The sequence below is a fragment of the Pleurodeles waltl genome, chromosome 9 (genome assembly GCF_031143425.1).
Source record: "Pleurodeles waltl isolate 20211129_DDA chromosome 9, aPleWal1.hap1.20221129, whole genome shotgun sequence".
In the NCBI taxonomy this organism is placed as follows: Eukaryota; Metazoa; Chordata; class Amphibia; order Caudata; family Salamandridae; genus Pleurodeles; species Pleurodeles waltl.
In genome coordinates, this window is record NC_090448.1 from 239,831,875 (window position 1) to 239,859,112 (window position 27,238).

Genomic DNA, 27,238 nt, shown 5'->3' on the forward strand with positions numbered 1-27,238 from the left:
TAACATATTCTTTCTTTAAATCTCAAACTTGTTTAAAACTTGTATTAATGAAATGTATTTCTTTCAAGGAAATGTGGGTATCTGCAGAATGTTTCCACATCACTATAGAGTGCATTGGAAATGTGGGAACAAAAGGGCCTACTGACTATATTCGGAAGGAACTGCAGGATGATACATTTAATATAGTTTGGCGTTACGCAAACGGAGAAGATCCAATCATCACATTGCCCATGTTTCGTTGTATCTTTTCTAGTACATTGCCGATATCTGATGTTTTTGTAATTGGATGTTCTTTCTTTGCCTAATGCTTCTGACTAATGACAATGTGGAATGAATTTAATTTAACCACTTGGCATTTGCAACTTTAAGTCAGTCAGCTCTCTGTCTCTTGGGTCACTCTATGCCACTTCAAAACTTCTCTGTGATGCTAGTCATTATGACATTGTCACTTTGAAACTTGCAAGTTATTCTACTGACATTCTGGTACTTTATTATTTTGAGTTATTTTCCATGCTCCATACAATGATGCTGGTGCTTACTTTAGCGCTCAATACTTAGAGCCTGTAGCGCTTTGCTGCTTGCCTTAAATAATTACCTGATGGTTCAGAGAACTTAGAGCCCAAATTCTGAACTGTCACCCCTTTTCCTGACCCCTGTCCTGATGCTGATGCTGCTGACCCTCTGATGAAGCTATGCTGTTTTGATGATTCCCTAGGGATAGGTAATATGGATGTTCTGTGCATTGGTATTTGTCTTTTGTTTCTCAGGTACCAACTGCTACTGTTTTGATATTGATGCTGTTTTGATAGCGCCATAGCTAGATTTTTTCCAAATTTATGTTACTAAAACTTTTGCATGAAACCCAACATGCTAATGCTAATCTGAAGTTAGTGAGGTGTTTTCCTCCATACGTATGACCTGACATCCTTCTAATGTTGAACAAATGTACGTTATTTCTCTTGCTCAAATATCGCTGCTATTAATTTGTGTTTTCGCTATTGAAATCATTGTTTTAATTGCTTTGTTTAAATTGAGATTATTTTAGGCGATTGGATCAATCTGTGATGTTTCTTTATTTGTATCATTTGGTGTTGGGACTCATTTTTGTGACCTTAGCATTGTTAATATAGGGAAATAAACATTGTAATTGATACTAAAGGTGTGATTATTCGTGGCCAAATGGGTCATGGTGCATTCTTTACTGCCTTTCTAATGATTTGTATTTTTTGATACTGTTGTGTCTTATAACTCCTCCTGATATATATCTTAAACGAGTCAAAAGGTTCATCGACCTTAGGGATGCGTCCACTTACTATTATTGCAACAAAATAGATAAGCCAGGAGCACGCTTACAGGTGTCATCAAAGGAAACCCAAACTACTCCCAGACCCCCCCCCCCCCGCCCCAACGGAGCATCTGGCCTCTGCAACACAGACGCTGATGTTTCACCACAGCATTGTGTCAGCACTCAACAGGTCCCTGCAGGTACAGTGCTTAATTTGAGTTGGTAGTTTCAGGTGCGGGACACTGGGGCTAGTTTTTTAGGGTGGGCTCTTCTTTTTTTGCCTAAAGCATTTACTGCGAGCAAAAGACAAATAAGGGAAAGATGGAGGAAGAGAAAAATGAAAAAGCGTCATAATGGGAGAAAGCAGAAAACTGTAGGTGTGAGCTGAAGGGGCAGGGAGTGACTGTAAATGAATTAAAGGGGCATGAGATGGTTTCAGGATTACTGTGCCTCAGTATTCTGTGCTCATACTTTTACTGCAGCAGCCACACGTTTCAGAAGACAGCTCTGGACAACGGGATGTTTTTATTTATAAATTAAGCACTGTGCCCAAGCATACTTTTGCTTGCTTGCTTGTGGTCAGTACCCACACTTGTATTCTAGTCACTGCTGTGTGTTTGCACTGATTTATTTGACTTTTGAATAATAAGATCTGGGGGCCCGATGTAGATTACAACCAGAAATGTTTTTACAGTGTACAAAAGCCTATTCATGAGTCTGGAAAGTCTTTCTGATTTGTTACACACCATTTGCAACTGTGTCACCTCCTATTTCAGACTTGCAGTGGGATCAGTGGTTTGTGGTCGCAAGCCATTGACCAGTTACTAACGCCCGAGTACGGTTAGCAACTAATTTGTAATGAGGAAGCTAACCCTGTGGGGTAGCCTCCCTTTTGGAAACTGTGCAGGGAGGCATCGAGGGGATTAGGCAATGTTGTCCTTCCGAATTGGATTTTTAGTAATAGCAGTAACTGTCCCTTTACTGGACAAGGGATACTTTTAAAAAGTTTAACATTAGAGAATGCAAATGAAGGGGCTATGACTTGCAGGGGACCATTTATATATTCTCAGCCAATCACCGGGGTCACACATTTTGGCGTGGCTAATTAATATTTATTAGGCAGGGTTTTGCAACACCCCTAGGATGCACATTTTGAGATATAACCTATTGGTATATAGCTCACACCGCAAATTGCACACCCATCCACAAGCCAATCAGTGTGCTAATTGCACATCGTTTACAAATGGATATTAACATATCAGACCCTTTGGATCCCAGGAACAAATCAATTTTGCGGACGCAAACCCTGCACTTTGTCAAATCACAGGGTTTGCAACAGCAAAAAGAATTGAAATGCATAAAACTATTATGGGAGTCAATTTCCTCTTTTAGAATTAAGTCGGGCATTTTCGGAGGGAGCAGGGAATCATCCCGGGTATCACTGAATGAACCCACTGATATGTTCCAAAATTGGGAAACATTTTTTAAAGCAGCACCTGTCTCTAGTGGACATGGACTGCATTAAAAAAAAACATGTCCACCGTTTGCGAAAGCAAATGCAGGACACCATACCTGGTTTGGCAACCATTTACAAAGAATACAACTACAACCTGCACATATTAATTATATTAAATTGCGACCCCCGTAAATATACAATTTGCGAAGCAAATTACTGTTGCATAGGTTATATTGCAAATTGCACGTCCATTCACAAAACAGTGCTTGTGCGAACTGGACATTCTTGAGTGCGAATGGGTGTTTGTATATTGGGGAGAAGTTTTTTTAAGTAGCACTTCATGCTGCACTTCTGTTGTTTTTTATGTGGTGTGATAATAAGTGTTGTTGGTTTTACCATATTAATTGGGACTCAATTTACCAGTCTCAGAAGGAATGGGGACTCAGTCAGTCTTGTTTGAATTCGAGCTGGTGGCCTCCGGATCAGCACATTTCTGTGTGGCAGGAATTTAATTAACTAGACATCTTGTCAGTTATTCTATCACCACCTTCAATAATTTGCTTCACTGGAGAGTCTTTATTTGTTGATCTTTTATATCTTTGGGATTCCCTTCTATGGATATTTTATTCTGAATCTACACTTTGTGTTTTTATTAAATATTACTTTCTTTTTTAAAATAATTCTGTTTTAATCTGGGTGCTGTATTTCTGTACCCCTCTCCATTTGGAAGCTCCATTGATGTATTCCCAGTCTGAGCTGCGAAAGCGAAGCAGCATTTGGAATTTTTAAAGCTGCACACATTCTCCCCTCCTTGCTTAACCACTATGGCCGAAAAAGCTTACTGGGTTGAACTTTATAAGTAAGATATAAAAAAAACTGCAGACCGTAACAATAATCGTGCTTACTTGTATCTATGTTTATAAGTGTCAATACCAAAGTAAACAGAAGAAAGGAAGAGTACATCATTGTGGACCACTGGGACATTGAGCTCATACACAGTCAAGCTGTGGAAATGTTCAACAGATGCTGAAGTAAGTTTTAAATAACACTCTGCTTTAGTGCGGATGAGATCTCAGACAGTACCTTGCAAAACAGGATGATGGATGATGCAGCATGCAACAGAACCTCAACATGCTCATCCAATGCGGGGATATTATTCATGAGATCCGGCCCAATTTAAACTGCTTCTTTGCATGAAATATATCCTACTCACGAATATATTTCTTAGATTTGGTGACAAGCTGGGTTTGAAAGCACATAGGAGCCTATTCACAAATGCATTTTCGACAATAAATGTGTAATTGTGGCCAAAAATCCCTCCATTTAGTCTGCCAAGAATTCAGAAAAGGATTTGTGGAAGGTATAAATGGTTTTACTACTGGAGATTGTTCCACCAAGGGAACGTAGAAATCTGCAGTAGTAAATTCCCTCAAGTGGTAGTAAATGGGCATTATAAGGCGTGAATAGCATTTATGTAGGGTCACAAACGTGTATGCTTGTAAGAATGCACAGGCTAAAATCTGACCAGTTCCCACACTGTAAAGGGTCTTGTATTTAATCAAGCCAAGACCTGGAGTAGGTCCCGTGTAGGATAGGAAAGGGAACAGATCAACCCTAGATTAGAGTAGGGAAGGAATTTTCTGCCCACGGGAAGAAAAAAAAAAGTGCACACCAAGCTCCATTTTCCCTGTGCGTAATTCCACTCAATGAAGAATTACACACAGGGGAAAAATGAAGACAGGGGAAGATGGCACATGACATACCCAGGATTGTGGCTGGAAACCCACGTCTGGCAAATCCTTCTATGCATGTGAATTGTCGTGAATGGCAAACAGCAGTAAATGTGCGCCCATTTGCAGACATACTTCTACTGATGCAGATTTACAAAAAATTTCCTGAATAAGCCCCAATGTATGTGTTGTGTGAGAATATGGATTATTACCTGGGATGGATGGTAGTCCATCATAAGAAAAAATGTCACCGTTCATGTAGGAGCCAGTAAAGTTTTCCATTATTTAAACCTGAGCTCACTCCCTGATACCCATGGAACAGAACAGACAGACTTAAGAAAATGTGTCAGCATTTAGGAGTACCAAAAAAGCTAGAAAGTTGAAAACACAATGGAAATCACTCACCAGTCTATGACAATAGAGAATATTTTAATGAACAATATTACTCTCAAGTGACAAAATTCCAGGGGAACCAGAGACATGCATTTTTAAAGTTTTAAATAAAAATAGCTTCACAAAATGCAAAGCAACAACCACAGGCAACTCGTCGTACTAGACCGGGACATGGGTAAGGTTTAAGGCTGACAGCAATGTAATTAGATTTCTTATAAAGTGTCCCCCACTCTCTGTCAGGACTCAAGTTTTGCCATAGGGACGTGAAACAAACTTTGAGAATACTGTGTGGGTAATGCTAGAAACATCAAGAATCAAGCAAGTTAACTTAACGAAAAAAGCACCGCTGGTCCTATATTGTAACAGTGTTGCACTGTTTATGTACGTACTCCTGACGGCAGATCTGTCTCGAACTATAGTGTTCACCCAGCTGTAGAAACAGGATATCACATGGAATGTTCCTTATAGATCATTCAAATGGTAGCTTAAACTGTAGATGGCAAAACATTGAGGTGTGGGGAAGGCTTGCTGATCTAGGATTTAATGGTGATAATCATTCTATTAGCTAAAACATGCACCAATAAACAGGAGAACCCACAGTGGTCATTGCGGTCTCATGTACAGTGGCAACAGATTCCTCTAACAGGATCTACACAGAATTATGCTTTAGATAGGGGGAGTGTGCCTGTACCTAAGTCATACGACCAGCCGTGGATCATAGCTCAAATAAATGACCAGCTACGCATCACAAAATCCGTAACTGTATCAGAGAACCGACTGAAGAAGTATGGCATATCAGCTCCATGATCATCACCCAGGAGGCAGGGACGCCGGATCATCACTCATCTATTGATTGTGAATAACTATCGCAGCATGAATTTGCTGAGTACAGTGACCTCGTTAAAACCTCAAACAACCTTAAATAAAATGTGAACTAACAATAATATCAAGAGAGGAGCCCGTGTTTATGAAAGGGAAACAAACACCCTCCCTGTGGTCGTGTCTAATCTTAAGAAAAATAAGAGAGCTTTCAAAGGATTAATCATAGAGGACTCAGTATTCACAGGGATGGAACGCTGGAGGCAGGTGAGTTCATGAAAGAACATTTATTTAAGTAAGCAGACACTTGGTTGCAGTTTCAAAGAATGGTTGCTCAACCAGGCGCTTGATGCCCAAGTTAATCCTGAGATAATTTGTGGCTTGTCCTATTGAGGCAAATAGAATCCCAAGACAGACGCCATGATATAATGAGACTGTGGGATGAGGGCGTTTAACATACTGTGATGAGCCACTTCAAGCAAAGGAGACAAGGGTAAAGACAGCACAATACTTGTCATTTTTGTGCAGTAATGCTGGGTTCACTGCAGCAGGGGCCCACACTTAAGTCTCCAAGATGACCTACTGCAATGGAGCTAATGGGCAAGGACTGGCCCCAAGTCCTACCATTCTTTCAGGCATTAGTATTCCCACAAGACCCCTTGGGGTCATCTATTATGCACAATGGCACTGGTAGTACCCCCACCCGCCTCATTAGAAAAAATGACAAAGTAGGAGAGTGTACAATCAGAAGAAAACTGGAAAGAATGCAAAGCATTACTTCAGGAGAGTAAGTGGTGGTGAGGTACAAGCAGGGGCTGCTCTTCCGTTAGAGCGGAGGAGCGTCGCCCCGCCAGCAGCAGAAGCTGCAACCCTTTCAGAACGAAAGGATAATAAACTATGTTTATTTCATTGTGAAAGGGGTGGGGCCATGGAGGTGACGAGCAGTGAGTGGGCGTGCACAGCACTCCTCCTCAGTGCGCATGTATGTTTGCCCGGCCGTCTTGGGAGGCAAAACACACATGCACAGTGCGATCTCTCCAGCGTGGCACTACGTTGCTGGGCTGGGCAGAGCAGGCACTAACTCCCAGTCTGCCTGGAAGCGACCTGGCTGGGCGCTCCCAGCCAATCCTGACGCTGCTCTGAGCCAAAAGCCGTAAACTTAGATATTTTGTCTAAGTTTAGACCACATGTCTAAGCTTACCTTTGTGAATCAGTCCCTATGATTCTTAATTAAACTAAGCACAACAAAAATAATTTCTCCAGTGGTTAAATGCAGAGCCAAATGATAGAATTACACTTTAAACTCTGCTCTACAGCTTCTTCCACTGCTCTATGGTAGTTGAATATCCTCCTTAATAGTTCTATTAAACCTTTCCAGCATACTATTGGTCTCTAGATGGTACAGGCCACTTTGTGAACAATTCCTATTTTCCTTAAAAATCTTCCATTTTACTAGAAATTATTAGCACTCCATTATCATGTCTTATTTATTGGGATATCCCTCATTTTGCAACATTTGATCCAAAAATGTGATCACACCTTAGAAATGTCACTCACAACAGACCTTCATTCCTACTTCTCTTTCGAAAATCTAGTCCATATCCTGCCATCAAACACCTCTCCTCAATCTTTCTGTTATTTCATTTATTCCTGAATAGCCCACAAGCACCAAATCAATCAAACTGTTTATAACATTGCTTAGTGAAACTAAACAAGTCCATCAGAACAAAAATGTCTCACCCATCCATAGACATTTATTCATTCACCAACCAGAAAGATTTACTGTTGCTGCACTCACATTTTCATTTCTTCCTTCCTTACTTCAATTTAACTTCCTGAAACTCCACATCCTCAACCATTACTAACACACATCTGCAAATTCTAGGGGAAACAAGAACCAACTCAATCTTTTAAGAGATATCCCTCATAGGCTTATGATCAATCACTACCTCGAACTGTACACCCCTTACAAATCTCTTGGACCTTTTGATGTCCCAATGCACAGCAAGAGCCTCCTTTTCAAAAGGGATCAAAAACACGATTTGTTCCTTAGACTCCTCCTGTAAACAAATTCTCAAATTAAGAGATAGGACTTTATGTTTTTTCCAAAATTAAATTGTCCGAAATGAACCAGGGCATGACATGGTTGAGAGGCCAACACTGAAAGATTTCTCTTTCGCACGATCACATCTAAACTCTGCGAGGGTAGTCAGAGCAGAGTAGGCTGAGCAGAGGAGCCGGGTTGTGACATATTTAGTAATTCAGGGCTTACCTGTAGGGTCCTCTGAGTCATACAATGCTTTATGAACCAGACACACTTTGAAACTAAAGCATTCACTCCTTTAGCATAGTACTTTGAATTTTGCCGCATCATTTTTTCAATTTGTGTTTTTAATCCTGAACACTCAGCTTGCAGCTACTTCTATTTTCTTAGAAACAGCCAGGATTATCTTTGAGCCAAAGCACTTTCACTCACTTTGTCATCATTGCATCTAAGCATGAACTGAGACTTGATTCTTTTGTCTGTGTTTGCTACCAATTTACACAAAACAATCTCCTTAAAACAACTACAAAATCTCCCACTGTTCCACCATCCTACTGTTCTTTTATGCAAAAATAGTACACTTTGAGATCTGTGTTGACTTTAGGTAAACTGTGTTTTCTAGATTCGTAATTTATACCTCGTACTCAATCAAAATGTCATCCTCTTCATCTTCTAGATCTTTCAAAGTGTCAAAGACTGCTTGTCTTCTTATCCCCAAGCCAATGCATCAACAATTATGTTTTTCGTTTGCTATTTAAATTGGTATCATAAATTTTTTCACAGTCATAGAACACATTTTCTATTTAATGCATGTCCCAGTGACATTGAAAAGGGGTAGAGATGTTACATGCTGCCTGATGAGAAATGTTAGACAACATACAAAATAAAGATATCATACACACACATAGAAGAGTAGGCACTGGTATCCAAATAGATATCATTACATTTTAAAGCCAAATTCAAATAGTCAAAGTAGGAAATAGATGAGTTGTACAATAACAATGTATCCAGTAAGAACGTATTCCATTCTTTCTAGACAGATTATTCTGGGAGCAGTCAAATCAGTTTTCAAAAATTAATTCATCCAGTTTAAGTCATAGGCAAAGCACATAAATTGAAAATAGGTAAGGGGCTCCCCATTTCACTTTTCAGGGCACAGTAAACAGAGCAAACCCCTTAGAAAATATATTATTAATTTAGTACCTCTTCCAATTGTCACCATCCATACCATGACTGACTTACTACAGTCACCTGTAAATGTTTTTTCATTTGCATACCAGGACAAATTAGGATTCTGCACGCTCCATCAGTGACCCCAGTGACCAGGCACGATGAAGCTTGATACTGCATGATGTTTCACAAGACTGGGAAGACTGAGAATTATGAAACCAGGCACATTCGTGTCTGTCTGCAACTTAATACGTGTGAGGAACTATAATGAAATGAGATTCTGAGAATGATGCGCCCAGGTAATATCGTTGCCTGGCCTTGATATAAGGAACTCGCTACAACCAAACTCAGTCAGCCCACCTTTGCTCGATGTTGACAATCCTGAGACAGGCATGCATTCCCATGAATGCAATAAATACTGCTCTTCTAAATTGCATAAAATATACTCCTTGGCTATGCCCAGAGTGCAGGTTGGGTCACAGCAGAACTTTAAGACAGGGATGTTGGGGCACAGCTGAGATACACCCCACTTGTCACCATTGTGGAAGCCGAGGTCATCACTTCTGAAGGTACTTGCGATACAGGGAGCTAATGTTAGAGGTTTTGTGAATACAGAATGTCCCCATCCACTAGCTTCTCCCACCAGCAACTAACAAAGGGGCACTGTCCATCTTAAACCATAACATTCCCAACATTAGACCATCTTCTGGAACTTCCTTGCAGAGAAAAGAATCTGTCCCAGACACCACACAAACTTTAGGGGTTCAATTGAAAGGCCATTGCTCTTGATTTGAATCATTCATGAAAAGAAGGAAATTAAAACCACTTGTGGGCCACCCTCGGCACAATAAGTAGCCCTCATGGCTCCTTAATGGATAATATCAATATGAGGAATTGCTTGTAAACGTAGAATTAAGAAAAATGAAACTGAAACGAAAATATTCACAAGAAATCATGAAATACAGTCTCGAGGGTTCAATGTAAATAATGTCCTGTGAAATAAGTCTTGTTGGAGAAGGGAAATATTAAGAATATTATTAACTCATTGAGAAGACTGAGTTCATTTGCTTGATTGGATTGGATGATCAGATATGGGTTTGTAATTAAAAGTAAAAGCCAGAGGAATCATATTGGAAATACTGAAAAACAAGAAAGTTTGTTTTGACATGTTTTAAAATTGATTCCTCCAAAAAGCAACTTCAGCGTGTGATTCAAAATTGCCGAGAAATGGGAAAGAAAAAATAACAAGTCACAGGAGGCTTTGCAGAAATACTGCGGAAACAAGGCAAATGAAGTATGATGACCTTCCTCTGAATGGGGAAATACAGAAGGACTAGAACTTTGGGCTGTGAACAAGACTTTGGCTGTTGAAGTAATTTGACTTAATAGTAGTGTTCTCTCATTTCATCATTAATCACTATGCATAATGTTACTGAACATCATGAACCATCACCATCAGACTGCTGTTAATCTGTTGTCAATAAAAGGTTCGAGTTTGGACTGTAAACCAAGAGCTGCTACCCAAAGAAAGAAGCAGGGAAAGGGAACGACATTGATTGCAGATTTCTGCAAGCCCTACAGAGAGTAATATGCTATTTATTGACATGAATAAATGTGAGGAAGGTCATGACTTACTTGAGGAGAAGCCTTGAACGGGTCATGATGCCACTTCCATCCCTGAACAATGGTAAGAGCATGTTCCACAAAGCAGATCTGCATCAGTGGCTTATACCATGCTACTTTGTCATGTGTAGAAAAGGTAGTAAATCAGACCCGGGTTAAATCCAAGCACGAGGGTGCACGCGTATGCTTTTTTTGTACTATTTGTTGAGTTGCAGTCCTCTTTCAAGCCAATGTAAAGTGCAGTCTGTGAGTTAGAAAGCAGTGTTTCCCCTGTGAGATAAGTGGTAATAACATGGTATTAGACGTCTGCACTGTTGTACTACATGTGTGGAACAGAGTTTATTGGACTTGCTTTAACTAAAACATGTTTTTGGGCAACATCTATTTTCCCAAAGCTATTGTCTTGATTGCTTGCTCTTCAGAAACCCCAAAAAGGCATATGCCTCGGGGTCTGCCCACAGTAAGATGTAATGTCTAGCCTTCTACTGGGACACCAAACATATTCTTGGGTCGTGGGATAATAATGTCCAGATTTAGAGCTTAGTAAATAGAGTTGCAAAATGACAAACTCCACCAAGGTAACAGCTGAAAATCCACCATACTATGGACTGTTCGCCGGGATGATGGAGGGTTGTCCACATTTCAGTGGTAAATACACAGGTCTCAAATGTGGGCACTGGGACAGTGCCCCCAAAGTAGCTTAATTGTCATTCTATTCTCCCTACGATTCTGGGAATGAGTTGGGTTTAACAGGGTGGCAGAGGCCCTTTACATTTAATACATTTTCTTGCCTGTCCACTCCTATTCCCATGGATGATCAAATGTGGTGGTAGGGCCTGCTTTAGGGCGATGCGACTGGTGCCACCGAACCAGGCGCCGAGCTTGGGGGTGCTTTGTTTTGAAATACAGGTTTAAAAGCACATGCTGCAGGGTTCTATGTGTCTCCAACAGTTTTCAGGCAACAATAAAAATGTCGAGATAACTCTGGTGATTAAAGACTCATCATAAAGTAGCCCAGAGAGTTAATATGCCAGCTGCAAAGCAGGTGCACCATGCAGCTCACAGAATTATACTTTATGTAGCCAGCTCTGTGAGTGACTGCTTTAGTCAGACAGATCCTTTTGCTACTTGCAGTTCATAAGGACACATCCTAATATGACACAGTGAGTTATGAACTGTAATCAAAGAGCTGCAGGCAAAATTCAAGGTATAGGTTTAGATCCTTGTGTTTTTCTCTCAGTCCTTTATTAATCTAATGTTGCTAAAAAGGGTTTGTTTGGGTATAAATGCATTCTTATTAGTTAAGCCAGCCCCAACCTCTGGGCTACATTTGAAATTCGGAGTCTTCAGACTACTTTTAAAATATACTGCCTACTAAAATAGATGGCATGTGATCCCTACACCATGTAATCCTCATTGTGTTATCTAACATTTCCTAAAGTCTGACTCCCACATAGATGATTCACAGTCTCTGTATAGTGTGTGTGTGATGTAAAGTGCTCTGATCCCTACACAGGCATGAGTGGCGCTATGAAACAAATTATATACATGAGAGCGAGGAACACTATTAGAGGGTGGTAGTAAGGGAATTCTTGGAGAAGGAGGTCTTTGGGGCTGCCAACAAAGACTGTGGCATCGGGCGCCACCAGCGCTAAAGCCATGTGTGGCTTTATTTGTGCCAGACATGGCCATAGGTTACACTAAAAATGTCGGCACTCCTGTATGGGGGGGGGTGCAGACAGTGAGTCTGCCACTATGAGGAGGATTTTCTCATTACTACCATTCTCTAAATCAAGCCTTAAATAGGAATCTGAGCCCTGGATTGTTATGTAGTATGGTGCACGCGGGGAATTGGAATGTGTGCGCGCACGCATTAGATTCAGAATGCCGGGGTAGAGAGAGTCTGTTAGTTGGGAGGAGACGGAGGAGATGGAGCTGAATGCTGTCGGGACTGTTGTTATGCATAATAAATAATAATCCAACATAAAAGGAGAATTGGAACATTATTTACAACAAACTTGGCGACGATTTGTACAACCAGCAGCCCTGACACTGGAATCCAGCTATTTCAATACTCCTTATCGCGACGGAAGAACTTCTACATAACCAAGAAGGCATCATAATTTATATTTTGTCTATTTCGTGAGTTTATGTATTTCTGAAGGAAATATAATAACATTTATATTTACCGTACTGTTCCTCCTCTAACGTGCATACTAGGTATTCCTTCAAATGTAGATTTTCCAAGTAATTTATGATGGAAAGTCTTAATTTTATTAAAGACACGGAGGCGAGTATTATGCTTTCTTTTCCTGCTTTATTTTTAACAGCAGCTGCAGCCAAGAAGAAACACCAATCCCAAAAGGTTTGCAGAACAAGCAACCAATGGGAGAACAAAGAGTAATCCAACCAATCACAACCCTATACACATTAAGATATACCAATCCTGACTGCAAGCAGCCCTCTTTTCTTGCTGATCGCAGTCAAGATAAGTATATCTCCTTGGTGCTCTATATAATTCATGGTACTTGTTTATTGTATACTGTGTTTATTAACTATATGTTAGTGTTTAACCTTTGTGTAACATAGAGAGCGTGTTTGCGCTTTCATTCTTTCAAGGTTAAGCGTACTTTACGCTTTCTGCTCTCCGCGCGCTGTGCCCAAGCTTTTGCTTTACTCGCGTAGCCGCGTTAAAGTTCTATGGTGAATGCCAGCTGACGCGGGTTCCAATTCTCACTCAAATCATTTTTACCTCGCTCCGCTTCCGAACGCAGCTCTTCTGAAGCGCTCTTCAGCCCTTTTAAGCAGTTGTTTCCCTTCCGCATCTGGGCTTATCCGGAAGCTTTCCTTTCGGACTCCTACACCTTCGACAGTCTTCGTCTCCTGACTCAGCCACTTCCTTGTTAAGCGTGGCTTCATTGTTTCTGCCTCTCAGTTGGACGAGTATCGGTGAGTCACAGTATTACTACAAAGCCCTTCCCTTCAGAGTTTTTAACCCTTTATTTACCCGTTTTTCTCTCTTTCCCTACAGTAAAATGGATTTTTCAGATTTTTTCTCCACAAATGATGACTTTGAAGAGGTTTTTTCTAGCAACTTAAATAATTTTATTCAGTCTTCAGTCAACAAAGCAGTTTCTGCATCTATGGTTAAAATTTCTAAGCAAATTCAGAATACTGTGTCTTCCTGTCTCTCCCAATCACATTTGGCCCATTCTGCGGGTGAAAGCAGAAAGCGCAAAGCCTCGGAGGCTTCTACATCTAATCAAACAAATGCCTCTTCTGCGCTGACAGACAGTGCGTCCAACTCACACAGGATAGAGGGCGAAGCTCCTCACAGGCCTCCTATGTATAAAGCAGGAAAAGAAAGCGGTCTTGTCATAAAATTAATTTTATCATCTGAAAAAATAATATAACAAGTTTACGAGACAATAATTCTCTACAAGACAAGTATGGCCCTCAACAGTTAAAGAAAAAGGAGATATACAAATCCACTGTGAAATGTTATAGATGTGGTCATTCGGGCAATTATGCGAATGACAAGAAGTGTCCGGCACTGAATTAAAAGTGCTCAGGATGTGGAATCATAGGCCATTTTGTGAAGGTTTGCAAAAAAAGAAAGAAAAGTCTATAAGAGTACAAGAGGATTCAGATTCTGACTCTCCAGTGTCAGAGGAAGATGCCTAGAATTTGTGTGTGTTCAACATTAGAGAACAATTGCAGTTGGAACATTCTCATGCTCCAAGGAAAAAACTTAAGTGTGACCTGTTCATAGAAGGAATCATAGTTACTGTTATTGCAGATTCCGGCTCACCATATACTATTGTCAACCAAACAGTGTGGCTTGATAAATTTGAACCAAAATTGGGCAACAAGTTGGAGCCTCCAGACATTTCCCCAAAAAGTTTTACTGGTGAACCTATAGTCATATTAGGGTATAAAAAAGTGTGTTGTGTATTCAAAACCAGAGAAGCAGAGTGTAAACTATATATTTCAAAGTCGGGTGGGACCAAGGTAAGCTTAGAATTATTCTGAATCCTAATAGTTCTGAGCCTGTTTCTGTGGTACAGAAAAGAAGCTTGGATGAAGAAAAGATCAAACTAAAGTATTCTACGGTGGTTTCAGGTGAAATAGGAAGGTTGACTGATTTTCAACATAGAATTGTATTAAAAGATGATGCTATACCAGTTGCACATAAAACTAGAAATATCCCTATGGGAATCAGAACTGAAGTAAGCAAGGAATTAGACAAATTTCTGCATGCAGGCATTATTGAACAGATTGAGGCGTCTGATTGGGTGTCTCCCTTGGTTGTCGTGAGAAAGGCCAATGGTAAATTGAGACTGTGGGGGTCATTCCGACCCTGGCGGTAAAAACCGCCAGGGCCAGGGTCTGCGGGAGCACCGCCAACAGGCTGGCCGTGCTCCTTTGGGCATTCTGACTGCGGCGGTACAGCCGCGGCCAGAAACGGAAAGTCGGCGGTGTACCGCCGACTTTCCGCTGCCCATGGGAATCCTCCATGGGCTGCGCCGCCATGGGGATTCCGACCCCCTCACCGCCATCCTGTTCCTGGCGGTTTTGACCGCCAGGAACAGGATGGCGGTGAGGGGTGTCGTGGGGCCCCTGGGGGCCCCTGCAGTCCCATGCCAATGGCATGGGCACTGCAGGGGCCCCCGTAAGAGGGCCCCACTTTGAATTTCAGTGTCTGCTCAGCAGACACTGAAATTCGCGACGGGTGCTACTGCACCCGTCGCACACCTTCCACTCCGCCGGCTCCATTCGGAGCCAGCTTCATCGTGGAAGGGGGTTTCCCACTGGGCTGGCGGGCGGCCTTTTGGCGGTCGCCCGCCAGCCCAGTGGGAAACCCAGAATGACCGCCGCGTTCTTTTGACCGCGGGAGGGTCTTCTGGCAGTCCCAGCCAGGCCGGCGGCACCCCCAGTGTGTAGATTGAGAGATTTAAATAAGAATATACTGGTGGACCAATTTTCATTACCAAAGATTAACGAGATGATGGCACTCACAAAAGGTATGAATTGGTTCACCACGATTGACCTAACCTCAGCTTACCATCAAGTGTCGTTACATCCAGATAGTTGCAGACTCACTGCATTTATTACTCCATTTGGCTGCTACCAATTTGTAAGGGTACCGTTTGGTTTGGCGTCTGCTGCGGCCATGTTTCATAGGTTGATGTTTAATTTATTTAAAGATATACAAAATGTCATGTTTTTTCAAGACGATATACTTGTTATGGGTAGTTCAAAAATGGAACATGATGAAAAGGTGGAAAAGGTTTTGGAGATCCTCAATGAGAAAGGTCTCACTGCTGAATATTCCAAGTGCAAAGTTGCAAGAAATAAAGTTACGTATTTGGGTCATGAGATAAGTGTAAAGGGAATTGAGCCTAAAGCAGATTTGGTGGAAGCCATAAGTGGGGCACCAATTCCCACCAATAAGGATGATGTAAGAGCATTTTTAGGTTTAGCAGAATTTTATGCTAAGTATGTACAAAATGTTGCCAGTAAAACATATCCCATCAGGCAATTATTAAAAAACAAAGTGGTATTTGAGTTGACGGAAGAGTGTCAAGAAGCTTTTCAAATGATTAAAAATGATGTTATTAGAGCACCAGCCCTTCAGGGGTTTGATTCCAATTTGCAATGCATTGTAACGACTGATGCAAGCAAGAAAGGTCTAGGAGCTGTCCTCACACAAGTAGACTCATATGGAAAAGAGTGTGTAATAGCTTTTGCCTTTCGTTCACGAACCGAAACTGAAGAAAGGTATTCTGTTATTGAACGGGAAACGTTGGCGTGTGTTTGGGGCTTGGAGCATTACAGACAATTCATTTGGGGTATGAAAGTAATTTTGCGCAGTGATCATTAACCACTAACGAAACTTCTCACTGTGAGTGGTTTGTTCAAAGCTTCACCACGAATAGCACGTTTATCTATAAAACTTGTGGACTAGAAATATGAAATACAATATGATCCAGGGGTGAAAAACATTATTGCAGATTTTTTAAGCAGATTACCACTAAAGACACAGGGCTCTACTTTAGTTGAGACTGAAGGTGAGTGTGTGGCAGAAATAATGGAAGGTGTGCAAGGAATTTCAGAAGAAGAATGGTCAATAGCTATGAAGAAGGACCTCGTTTTATCAAAAGTACATTCTTTGTTTGTGGAAGGTTGGCCTAGTAAGAATAAATTGGAAGGGAACTTACGTATATTTTGGGAACTGAAACATGAACTATCCTTAGAGAATAATATGGTACTGTGTGGGGGCAAATTAGTTCCTCCAGAAGCTCTTAAAATTAAATTGTTGGACATTTGTCATGAAGGACATTTGGGAATTTCCAAATGAAAAATAGAGTGAAAGAATTATATTGGTGGCCGGGGATTGATCTAGCCATTGAAAGGAAAGTGAGAGATTTTGTGTTGTGTAACGAATCAGAAAATAACGTATTAACTTTTAAACCACCTGTGTGTCCGTTAATATGTCCTGATATGCCTTGGGACAGAATAGGATTAGCTATCACAGGACCGATTTATGAGAACGGAATTGCCAAATATATTGCGGTATTAATGGACCAATTTTCATAATGGCCAGAGATGAAAATCACTGCAAGAATCAACTCTTCAACTATTGTGAAATTTTTAGATAAAATATTTGTGAGAGAAGGGTTACCTAAGGTTATACTGACTGATAATGGACCCCAATTTATGTCTGAAGATTTTAAAATGTTTTTGAAAAGGAATGGGTGAGACACAGTACCACATCAGTTTATCACCCAGCTGAGAATGGTGTGGTAGAATGCTTTAACAGGGTCCTAAAAAATGCCATACAGTTAGCTAACAGTGCAAATTTACCATGGGAAAAAAGAGTGATGGAAAACAGTTTGGCATACAGAATTACACCTATTGATATTACAGGTTGCTGTCCTTTTGAAATAATGAGAGGTAGAATTCTGTTAGGAAAGGATAGTATAGGTTGGAAGATTAATTTGAGAAGAAGTGATTGGTCTCCAGATTTAATCAAGAAAAATATAAGTATCAAATAAAAGCATACAAAGAAAATGTATGATGCAAAACACAAATGCAAACAGGTAGTTGTTCACGTGGGAGATTTAGTTGGAGTGAAGATTCCGGGTTTTAAAAGTAGAGAAGAAGGAAGATTCTATCCACCGCTAATGGTAAAAAAATCTTGTGCAATTCTGTTCTACTGAGTGATGGAAGAGTGTGGCATGTGAGTAGGGTTGCACCATATAAAGGTGGAAAAATAGATAGGGTGCAGGAAAATACATGGTTGAGGAATGAAACGATTGGTAGTAAGGCACAAGAGATACAGAGGCTGGATAAGGAGAGTGACACGCAAGGTATCATGTTTCCGCAAAGGAACAGTGTCCAGGAGTCTACATGGCAAAAACAAAGAACTGGTGTTGGTGTTCAACCTTCTAGTAATGATGATGGAGGGTTGAGGACTCACACTGATGTCAGTAAATATGGTTGAAAGAGATTTAGATCTAAAAACTTAAAGGATTATGAATGTGATGTGTAGATTGTACATGTACTACTCATATGTAATTTTGTTTTCACAATATTTGATGTATTCAATGATATGTTAGAATTAATGTTCGTTAGATGTTTGTAGGAAAATGTTTAATGTACTGGTAATGTTACTATTAGGCAATGTATTGGTTGTTCTATAGGGGGATGTGTTATGTTTATGTAGAATGGTGCACGCGGGGAACTGGAATGTGTGCGCTCACGCATTAGATTCAGAATGCCAGGATAGAGAGAGTCCATTAGTTGGGAGGAGACGGAGGAGATGGAGCTGAATGCTGTTGGGGCTGTTTTTATGCATAATAAATAATAATCCAACATAAAAGGAGAATTGGAACATTATTTACAACATGGATCATGGCCTTCACACAGTTAATTCATGTACGCAGCGGGGTTTAACCAGAAAAGTGGCAGCAGGACACGCTGAGTGGCATTTCTTACTTCCATTACCTGCAAACAGCTACACATCAAAGTGCTACATAGCTTCCAGGTTCCAGATACCAGTTACCCTGGGGAGGGGAGGTGATGTGGCACTAGAGCCAGAGTTGCCGGTTTTGGAAGTGAGGAATCAGGTTTGAGCCTGGCGTCCTCTATACATCCTGTGATTCTGGGCAAAATCACTTATTCTATCTACACTAACCTAACAAAGGGAATATGACCTTGTGCAACTTAACTGGTGCGCATTTAAAGCGCTCGAATACCTTCGGGCCATGTTCTTGCTACATAAAACTACAAACGAATAATAAGATGACAGTGATATGCCCAAGATCACAACGCAGCTCCTCAAGGGTCTCAAGTGCGAGCCACTGACTCTCCAGTCTGCATACTTCACAATGCTTTCCACAGGGAAAAGTATTATAATTCACGATTTTAATTACCTTCATCCTGTTTCAGATTGTTCCATGTCCTCCTGTTTACTCATACAGCAAAACACTGTGTTCCCGGCGGTAGTTTTAGACCATAAACTGTAGGTCTTTCATCAGAATAACCCAGGGCATGAAATAAATCATCTACTAAAAATGAAGGCCACCTGAATAGCCTTGCACACAACACCCAATCTAGTTGCAAATATCGAAAAGCTTTTTTCATCACAGCAATCTGGGATGCTCGGAGATGAAAACCTGTTTTAGACGGCTACATATTCCAGGATTGATCAACACTGCCATCTACTGGTCTCCATCGGTCTCATTTGAAAACCATTTTTAATTGACGCAGAAAATGATTTAGAAACGTTAGCAGGGAAGCAAAGAAGCGGAGGCTTAGATTTAATTGGTGCAGCAGGTGCGGTGGCACCGGGGCTCGGTGGCCCGTGGGGCTTATTGAACCCTGATTACTCCTATATTTTACCAATCACATTGCAGCCTGGGGGGCGCATTTGCTTCCTTGCACTAAAATATCGCTATTACTTTGTTATGACGCTTGTCATCCTTTGATCATAATAAATGCATTTAGGGGCATATTTATACTCCGTTTGCGCCGAAATTGCGTCTTTTTTTTTAAGCAATTTCGACGCAAAACTAACTCCATATTTATACTTTGGCGTTAGACGCGTCTAGCGCCAAAGTTCATGGAGTTAGCGTCATTTTTTTGCGTGGACACCTACTTTGCGTTAATTATATGCAAGGTAGGCGTTCCCGTCTAAAAAATCGACTCCGAGGCATGTGCGTGGGATTTATACTCCCGGGCAAAAATCACGCCAGGGAGTGGGCGGGTCAAAAAAAATGACGTACGGCCGCTTTTGCGCCGTTTTTTAGCGCCTGCAAAGGGCAGGCGTTAAGGGACCTGTGGCCTCTGAAGGAGCCCAGAGGTGCCCTCCCATGCCCCCAGGGACACCCCCTGTCACCCATGCCCACCCCAGGAGGACACCCAAGGCTGGAGGGACCCATCCCAGGGACATTAAGGTAAGTTCAGGTAAGTTTTTATTTTTTTGTGGCATAGGGGGGCCTGATTTGTGCCCCCCTACATGCCACTATGCCCAATGGCCATGCCCAGGGGACAGAAGTCCCCTGGGCATGGCCATTGGGCATGGGGGCATGACTCCTGTCTTTGCTAAGACAGGAGTCATTTCTATGGGGGTTGGGAGTGAAAAAAAATGGCGCAAATCGGGTTGAGGCGAAAAAATTGCCTCAACCTGACTTGCCCCATTTCTTGACGCCCAAGCCCCATATCCCCCTACGCCGGCGCTGCCTGGTGTACGTCGTTTTTTTTAACGCACACCAGACGGCGCCGGCGGCTAACGCCGGCTAACGTCATTCAATAAATACGGCGCCCGCATGGCGCTTCAGAATGGCGTTAGCCGGCGCTAATTATTTTGACGCACAACTGCGTTGGCGCAGTTTTGCGTCAAAAAGTATAAATATGGGCCTTAATAGCTATTCAAAAGTTCCATACTGTTACATGACCTCATGCTTCCAATGAAGGTCACGATGCAGCTGTCATACGTCGCAAGATACCCGATGAATCATGATTATTATTACTACAAATAATGCTTCGATTACTTCCAGTTCATCTTCTTTACTCTTACTCCATCTCGTTCTCATCATGGCCATTACTAAAAAGGGAGTCCACCACCGCGAGACAAAAACAGCCCTAATGCAAGTCCCACCTATCCATCTGGGTACCATAACGATGCAGCCTGGCCCCAGGAGGCACATTACATATCCAAGCCCTGTCAAAGGACCGAAAAGAAGGTGGATGGGTGGGGGTAATGACTGAAAGGAGGACGAAATGGACTAAAAGTACTGCAGAGTACCGGTCAGTAAAATCAGAGCATTAGTTCTATGGCCATCGCTCTTGTGCCAGTCTTTACTAACAAGATAGAAGAAAGCCACAGTTCTTTTAATAATCGTTAATAAGATCTATGAAACTTCATAAATATAAAAGTCTGTGGCTCTGACCGACACAAGTGAAAGAGTAAACTTCCCTAAGCAATCCAGGTGCTGTTCTCATGCTGTTAACCACCATTAGAGCAGCACCAGGATTTGATGGAGTGGGCTGGCTGGATTCTCTTTCAGGCTCTTTAGGCCTGTGCTTGTTCTCCACCCAGCTGTCCAAGGCAGCCGGTGTAGTGCCGTAACCCCAGGAATGACGAGGCATAGTACTTGCACTTTCCATTAATAATATTTCGGACCCCTTTCACCCTGACCCTTATCCTTCCTGTGTCTCCTCTTATCCCCTTGTTATTCCCTCTCTTTCCAGTTCCTGGCCCCTCTCAGCACTTCATTTAGTGCATCTCGTCTGGCTAGTTCAGCTTGTTGTATGTTTTTTTTCAAAGTGACCATGAAAGCCATCCCATTGGCCTGAGGCCACAAGGGGGTGATCTTTTGATGCTTGAAGTTGGGATGACTGGCAAACTCGGCAAATTCCTGACTGTTGAATGGAAGCCCATTGTCTGTTTTGAATACCTCTGGGATTCCCCATGCGGCAAAGACTTCATCTACCACAGGTACAGTGGTAGCTGTCCTGGTGGATTATACTTGCGGGGCAGTTGGGAATCGGGAATATTCGTCCATTATGACGAGGATGTATTTGCCAGACTGCAGAGGGCCAAAGAAGTCTATTGCTACTTGCTGCCAGAGTCCTTCTGGTAATTCGGGCATTTGCAACAGTGTGGGAGGTTCTTCTCAGCTGGCAAGCTGGCATTGAGGACATTCTTTTAGCGTTGCCTCGACCATTCCATTCAGGGAGGGGAACCAGACACGATCACGTAAGGCTCTTCCGGTAACTACTATGCCCCGAAATCCCTCATGAGCTCAGTTGACCACACCTTGTCGAATGATTCTTCGGAATGACAATCCTTTTTTCTCTCAGCAGCAGCCATACTTTGCAATGGACAGTTCATCCTTTATGCTTTGCAAAGAGATTATCTCTTTGATGCCAATGAATTGGTTGCCTTTGGGTTCTTCCACATGGCCCCACCAGTTTGTTTGGATGCGGTGTGCTTCATCTTGCAAGGTGGCATCAGCTGCATTGGCCGCAATAATGGCTTCAAGGGGAACTGCAGGTGGTCTTGCATGAGCAACAACTAAGTGTACTCCTCTGCTAGTGGTCTGCTTGTGGAGGCTGCTCTAGGCTGCTGTGACATATAGTCTGCTGGATTTGCTGCCTTCCCGGGTTTGTGTATTATAGTGTATGTGTATTCTTGCAGGCAAATTCCCCATTGCTCGATCCATGGAGGCAAATTTGCTTGGGGATTTTCAAATATGGTTGTTACTGCCTGTTGATCTGTTATGAGGGTGAAGTGTTTCCCATATATGAAGATGTGGAAGTTCTCACAGGCCCAGACAACCGTCAAACTTTAATTTTCCGGCTGCGAGTATGCTGTCGATGTCGGTCAGGCTGCGACTGGCATACAATATATGTCTTTGATCGCCTCCTTTGTTATATTGTCCTAGGATAGCTCTGAGTCCCACAGAACTGGCGTCCACAGTGATCTCAGTCTTCTTGTGGGGGTTAAATTATGCCAGATTACTAGCTGATTCAACGGTGTCTTTGGTTGCATTGAACACTTGATCACATCTATCCTACCATCTGAAGGGTTGTCCTTTTTTTGTCTGCTCCCTGAGGGGATAACTGATGGTGGCATAGTCTTTGTTGTACCGGGTGCAGTAGCTGGCTATCCCCATAAACTATCTGACATCCTCACCTCCGGTCAGAGCCGTGACTTTCTTGGGGTCTGGCCTCATCCCGGTACCTAAGAAGATGTGTCCATAAAACGTCAGTGTGGACCTGTGGAATTCACACTTGTCCTTGTTGAGAGTCAGGTTGGCTTCCAGAAGGGTATGACATGTCTGGTCCAGGGCTTTGTCATGTTGTTTGACTGTGGCCCCAAATACAAGGATGTCATCACTGTAGTTAAGGGTGTTGGGAATGAGTCAGATTATCTTCCTAAAATATCTCAGCTGCCGATGAAATGCCAAAACGGAGCCGTTTACACTGGAATAGCCCTTGATGTGTTGAAAATATGGAGACCTACATGAACTCTCACAAAGTTCGAGCTGGTGGTAGCCCATGTTTAGATCCAGCTTGGAGAATGCTTTCACCCCATTCAGTAGTGTGATCCTGTCACTGATGTGGGGGCCCGGATTTCTTTCTCGTCAATGGCAGTGTTTGGGGCTCTCTTGTCCACACATAGATGTAATTTGCCACCAGACCCTTGTTTAGGTACCACTACCACCAGGGATACCCACAGGATGGGTCGAGGGGTTCTCTGTGTTGCACCTGGCCCTTTTTGCAGGGTCATCCCCAGTCTTTTTGCCTCCTTCCTTCTGATTGTTCTGACCAGTTTTTGTTGGATTTAGGACTCTGGGCACTTTACCACTGCTAAAACAATCCTAAAGTGCATATGCCCTCTGTGTAAATTGTACTGTTGATTGGTTTATCCATGAACGGCATACTTGATTTACTGGTAAGTCCTTAGTAAAGTGCACTAGAGGTGCCCAGGGCCTGTAAATCAAATGCTACTAGTGGGCCTGCAGTACTGGTTGTGCCACCCACATTAGTAGCCCTGTAAACATGGCTCAGACCTGCCACTGCAGTGTCTGTGTATGCAGTTTTAAACTGCCAATTCGACTTGGCAAGTGTACCCATTTGCCAGGCCTAAACCTTCCCTTTTAATACATGCCATGCACCCCTAAGTTAGGCCCTAGGTAGCCCCAGGGGCAGGGTGCAGTGTATGTTTAAGGTAGGACATATACTAGTGTGTTTTACATGTCGTAACAGCGAAATACAGCCAAATTCGGTTTTCACTGTGCAAGGCCTATCTCTCTCATAGGTTAACACGGGAGCTGCCTTTAAATATTCTTAAAGCATAGATTCCCCTTGAGAGCAGATAGAAATGTGGAGTTTAAGGTCTCTGAACTCACAATTTAAAAATACATCTTTTATAGAAGTTGTTTTTTAAATTTTGTGTTTGAAAATACCACTTTTAGACAGTGGGCATTTTCTTGCTTAAACCATTCTGTGACTCTGCCTGGTTGTGGATTGTCTGTCTGGGCCAGTTTGACAATTGGGCTGTTTTGCACCTCTATAGACAGTTACACAAACGGGGCGGGGTGTAACCTGCATATCCTGATGAGCCATCTGAGCTAGAGGGGAGGGAGGAGTTGTCATTCACACCTGAAAGGGCTGTGCCTGCCTTCACACAATGCAATCTCTGACCCCCTGGTGTGTGTCTGGGGCCTGGCCTGGACAAGGAAGGATCTTGAAAACACTTGAGACTTTGCTTTGAAGTTTGCCAACTTCAAAGACAGAACAGGACTCAAAACCCCCAGACTTTTAGAATATTTCTGGAGACAAGAGGAGCCTCTGACAAAGAGAAGAGCTGAAGAGCTGGAGGAGGAGTACTGTCCCTTTGCTGTGCTACTTTGTTGGACTGGCCTGCAGTTGCTGCTTCTGCCTGAAAAGAGTGAAAAGGGTGAACTCTGCTGTGTGTCCTGCTTAAGAAAGTTCTCCAAGGGCTTGGAGTAGAACTTGCCTCCTGTTGGAAGTCTCAGGGACACCAAAGACTTCAGTTTCCTCGACCTGCAGCACTGGGAACTGTGTGTTTTGTGCTGTTCAAGAGGAGGAACCACCGCGTCACCGCCAACGATGCTATTGGCCTGCACCGTGACCTGCCTACGCCACACGGAGCCGCATTGCCCCACTTCGCACTGCTATTGACTTCAAGGAACTGTATTTTTGAGTAAATCTTGTAGACTTCATATTTTTATTACTGTATGTTGGATTTTTATCATATTTGGTATTGTTTTAAATAGATAAACATTGGCTATTTTTCTAAAACTGGTGTGGTGTCCTTTTGTAGTGTCTTCACTGTGTTACTCTGTGTTATGTGCAAATGCTTTACACATTGCTTCTGAGATAAGCCTGACTGCTCCTGCCAAGCTACCAAGGGGGTGAGCAGGGCTTAACTGAGTGGGTATCTCCCTTATCCTGACTAGAGTGAGGGTCCCTACTTGGACAGAGTGCAAACCGACTGCCAACCAGAGACCCCATTTCTAACACTTTCTATGATATACATCCAGTGCCGTAGTTTATCCTTGACCGCCTGTTGGAAGTGAAAGGGTACCTTCCTGTGATGCTGGGCCACTGGTGGAACTTGCTCGTCTATGTGCAGATGGACTTGAAAGTGAGCCAGCTTTTCAAGTCCTGTAAACAGCTTTTGAAACTTGTGTACAAGGTCTGATTCATCCTCCACTCGATATAGTATCTCCACCAGCCTCACTCGTTCGGCGGTGGGTAGACTTAGGAGACAATCTGCTTTGGGCCATTCTATCATGTGAATCTGTGCTTGTACTGTACTATCTTTTTATATGAGAGATGTTTGAAACTGCCCTAAACATGGGAGAGGGTCTTTGGACATCCACATGTGGACTCGCACAGCCGCTTTGTGTAATTTAGGCTTTGGATTCATGCCATTATATTCTGTGACACTGATGCAGTTGAGGGAGGCACCACTGTCTAGCACAAAGAAGGTCGGGCGTTCCATTTGTAGAGGCAGCCTTGGTCTGTTCTTGATCCTGTTGTGGCCGGCGACCATGCACATGTACTCCTCACTGTCTTGTGAGATTGTTGTGAGGGACCTTGATTCACGGGATTAAGAGCATCACGATCTGTATGTGCTTTGCAGGTAAAGGCTTGATCTGGATGAGTTGGTGGAGCGTTCCAGGCAGTCACACAAAGCTTTCGCATGATGACACGACTTGGACTCCCTCGATTTCCATTGCATGTTCTTCTGCAAAGCCTGGCACAAGTGGGTTTCCTTTCCACCTCAACAACAGTGCTGGCCTAAAGCTGGGCATGGATCAGTGTGCGGGAAGTCTTGGCCGCAGAAATAGCATCTCAGCTGTTGCTTACTCCTCGGACCCCGCTTGTTTGGGCTGCGATGACACCCTGTTAGTTGGGGGTGGTTTGTAGGATTTGGAGTCCTCCGGCACCCAGATATATGATGTTATTTCTTATGAGTTTGAAGCCTGAATGCCTGTTCCCGTTTCTCTACCTTTCCTGCTTCCATGTTCTTTGCATGTTCTTCTGCTTGATCCTCGTCATTTCTTCGATTTCGTCCAACGAGTGGCGTTTCTTTAAAAGGCGTCTGCGCAGGGACTTGGATTGACATTCTTCAAGGATCAGCAAGCGAAGAGCGTCTTCAGTTGTGAATGAGTCAAAAGCGCAGTACTGGGCTAAGCACTTTAGTTGCAAAATGAACTCCCCCATGGACTCATCCTTCTCCTGGGATGCTAGGTTAAAGCTGTAACGTTCATAGTCGATGTTCCTTTTATGAAGAAAATTACTGTTAAGTGCCTCGCGCCAATCTTGATAGGAGAACGGACTGTCTGTCAGCAGTTCCTTAATAATCTGGCCAACCTCCTTTCCAAAGAGGTTACGAAGCGCAATTAGCTGTTGACCAGGGTCAGTGACTTGTGGCCCTTTCATGAAATCTTCAAAGTATTCCAGCCAGTCTTTCCTACCAAGGCCCATGCCACCCCCGGACACGAGGACGAGATGTTCCAGCAGTCACAGAAATGGGACACCCACTATGGCTGGCCTATGCATGAAGTAAGGTGGAGAACTGGGCGATGCCGACATGGCCCCGTCTGTGTTGTGGCCCATGCACCATGGGGAATTGGGTGAAGTGGACATGTTATGGCGTTCAGTGTCTTGAGTCCAACAAGTGTTGAGGTGAGAGGCACATCAAGTAAGTAGTAGCACTAGGGGATCGCAAAGTGTGGGCAGTATTGCGTTAGCGGAGGTGCAATGGCAGTGTCAGGGTATGCTTGGAGCCTAGAAGGGCAAATGCTCCTGCAGTACTGGCCTCACAGGGCCAGTGAGTGGGCATTACTGTGAGCCTCTTCAGGGTTCCCTCTGTATGTTTTTGTATGGGCACCTGACCTGAAGATGGCCACCCTCCGTTGCTTGCAGCTTATTGGCTGAAATGCCTGACCCCAAGATGGCCGCCAGGAAGTGCCATGATCTTGTAGGACTCACCGAGGTTAGTTTAGAGGCTTGAGGTAAACAGAGCTCTGCTTACCTCCTTCAGGGTGCCACTGACACAGAGTGCTGCTATGGAACTGGGGTGGTCTCACAGCATTGCTCCATCTCTGGGTTGCTATCTGAGCGATTGGGGTGAGCTCTTGATGTCGCGCTGCAGTTTGTGAGAGCTT